The sequence below is a fragment of the Chlorocebus sabaeus genome, chromosome 24 (genome assembly GCF_047675955.1).
Source record: "Chlorocebus sabaeus isolate Y175 chromosome 24, mChlSab1.0.hap1, whole genome shotgun sequence".
NCBI classification, from domain to species: domain Eukaryota; kingdom Metazoa; phylum Chordata; class Mammalia; order Primates; family Cercopithecidae; genus Chlorocebus; species Chlorocebus sabaeus.
This window is the reverse complement of record NC_132927.1, coordinates 5,000,539-5,003,787: the sequence shown is the minus strand read 5'-3', so window position 1 is coordinate 5,003,787 and position 3,249 is coordinate 5,000,539.

Here is a 3,249-nt window from a genome sequence, read left to right as displayed (position 1 = left end):
CACATATATGCTCTGTCTATATTACCTTGGCTGAAAATATTTCAGAATTCAAAGAAATGGAATTCCTATGTCTATACGGATTCTGTTTCTTCTTTTTACAGCAAAGATTAAATGAACTATCTGGGCACAGGAAAATCTTAGTAATGGTGGACTGCAGAAACCCAGACTTTTCAGAATAACAATTTTAGCATTTGCTTGGCATTTAACATGTTAGAGAGAGACAGAGAGTAGAACTCTTCTCATTGCCTGTGACTGTAAGCTGGCCATGTGTGTGGGTGTAGTTTGTGCATGCACTTGCTGAACGGTGTGTTTGATTTCCTAATAGCAAAGCAGCTAATGACTACTGGAATATGGAGTCATGTTTTGTAACTTTAAGGGAAATGAATTTTGTTTATTCTATTTTATTTTTCACCAATATTTCCTAGATTTTACTATAAAATTAGGTCACTGGCATGCTATCTAGCTAGTTCTAGAATAGTAAGATAAATATACAAGTTGTTAACACTTGGGGGAATTTGAGCTAGTCACAACACTTCTCCTAAACCTTAGTTTTCTTATGCACAAAATCAGAAAGTTGAATCTGCTATCTCCGATAATTCAAAAGATTTTTAAGTCAATAAATCATCAACCTTCATTTAAGAAGACTCGCTTCTGGTGTCTTCATTGTTATTTGCAACTCTTCCGTATCACTCCTGAGTTCTCTAGTTAGGCATCTCATCAGAAATGAGAATTGATGAGCCAGCCCTCCATCTTCTCTATCTTCCTGTCTTGTTGATCTTCCCCTTTTTCTGCTTTTAAAAATAACAAAAATCTCAGACACTCTAGTCACCATTTACTAACTCATTGGCATGCACTCAGCTCTCCCTTGCTATCCATCCAGAAAAATCATAATGTGAGATAGGACCAAACTAAACACAAAGCTGAGGCAGCTGTATTCAAGTTTTCTAACATGTTCCCATATCCTCATGGTGATGATTAATTATTATTATTATTATTGTTTTTAGGAACCAGAGCCAAATTATTCTGGCTGCAAATAGCCCACATTTTTCTCTGCTTCTGTGTCCCTGTGAATAAATTTCTTCAGGAGGATGCAATAAAATGTCTCTAAATTCAGTCTGACTAGGAACATCATTACACCCTTTTAGCAGTAAGAGTGTTCACAGAAGGCAAATATCACTCCGTGTTGCAAATATGCTCAGCATTTAATATAGACCTCAGGGAAGCTGAAGACACACATACCCACGCACACACATACACATGCATGTGTGTGTTTGTGTGTATATATATACACACATATATGTATATATGTATGTATATAGAGAATCATATCTACATTGACCTGGGTTGATAGAAAAAAACAAGTTCATTACAGGGAAAATTCTAAATATATCGAAGGTTTCTTTCTTAGATGTCTTTTTGTTGTTCCCTAGAAAACTTCTTACTCTTCCTACTACTTGGACTTGTATTTAAAATTCCTTGTGCTGTATAAAGTTCACAAGGCATGTTTTCTTCTGTAGATTTTTCACAGACCTCATAAACACAGGTATTATTCCATTTTAGAAGTGAGGAGGCTGACCCAGAGAGACTAAATTACTTGCTTACGATCACACCACTAGGAAGACACAGAAAAGGAGTGTGAATCCCGGCTTTGGACAGGCTGCAACTTGCATTTGGTCATTTTTAGGGTTGGAGTCTTCACACTGGGAAACAAGGGGACTGGCTGAGGCTGTTCATTAAACTTCACCAGGATTCCACCGCATGTATTTGAGAAATCTCAACTTTTAAAGAATTTTGGGACTTCCAGTCTGTGTTTGCTACTCCTTGTTCATGTATGATTTTCCCCTCTTAACACTAACAATTTTATATTCTTTCTACAGGAAGGATAATCTTTGAAAAACAGGTCGTATTCTAAACATCTTTGTTAATGATCTTGGAAACTAAGATTTTAGAGTTGGAGGGAATCTGAGACATTTTGTGATTCAGCAGCTCTGGAGTAAGATGATTGTCTGAATCAATGGCTCCTGAGAACTGTGTGAAATGGGAGTCCAGATTATTCTGAGTTCCTGGTGTGGCTTACTACCCATCTCCCTGGATTTTTGGCTTTATGCATTAATACGTTTGGTTACTCCATTCTTGCTGGCCACCCTGTGGATTAGTTTTCCAAGCGGCTGCATTTTCGGCAGCACACTGTGGACCTACCAAGCACTTTACTCTCAGCTGAGAGCTGTTAAGCCTTCCTGGATCTATTTTCTCTCAAGTAGCTCTCTGCTGCCCTCAACTGGTGTTCAGCGACCAGAGCTAGCTAGCCTTCAGCATTTACGCGAATCCACTGTACCTTGGCTTCAAGTGAGATGTGGGAGCATCATTAACCATACTGTTTATGGCTTTTATAGCATGGAAAAATAGAACTCAGGCCCATTTACGTCCACTTATGCCCCAGCTTCTCACTTTCTCCAAGTTTGCAGATGGGCCATGAAGGAGAATGTCTGATTTTCACGTATCTGTGCTAGAGTTACATGAAAATGTAAACTATTTCCTTAATTATCAAATTGAGATACACTTCAGCTGATAGACCAAATTTTTGAACATGTTGTAGTTAGCCTTAAGAAATATGAATCATTTTGTCTTTGATGTAAACAAGATATATGAATCATATGAAATCCATGAATTACTTGTAAGCTTGCTCATTTATTCAACAAATACATATTGGACATATACTGTATGCTAGACATTATTACTGGTGCTGAGAATATAGCATTGGATAATGGAGGCAAAAACCTCTTCTGCTTTTACTAAGCCAACTTCCCAGTTAAGGAAAATGGACATTAAACAAGTAAATAAGTAAAATACATTTTAAGGGAATGTAACATTACCGTATCTATTTCCTACCCCAAGTACTGTAGGGATTCCATGTTTTTAAGAACATTTTTAGTAAAGTTAAAGAGGCCTAACTAGAGTTTATACAGGGACCACGCATGCTATAAATATTGGACGTGTTATTTATTGATGAATTCATAAATTTATTGTGAATATAGTGTAGACATATAAAAGTGTTTGATGCAAATGAGTGTTTGAAACTTTCAACTGAAGAGACGTTTTGTCTTTTGATTCTATACCAATCTCTCCTGTTGAATTACCTTGTGGTTGGAATATCACTTTGTCACCCCCTGTAACAGCTGCCACTAAAGTCCTTGCTATTGCTGCCATTGATGATGGTCTCTGCTTATTCTCTCTACTTTTCTCTTTGTT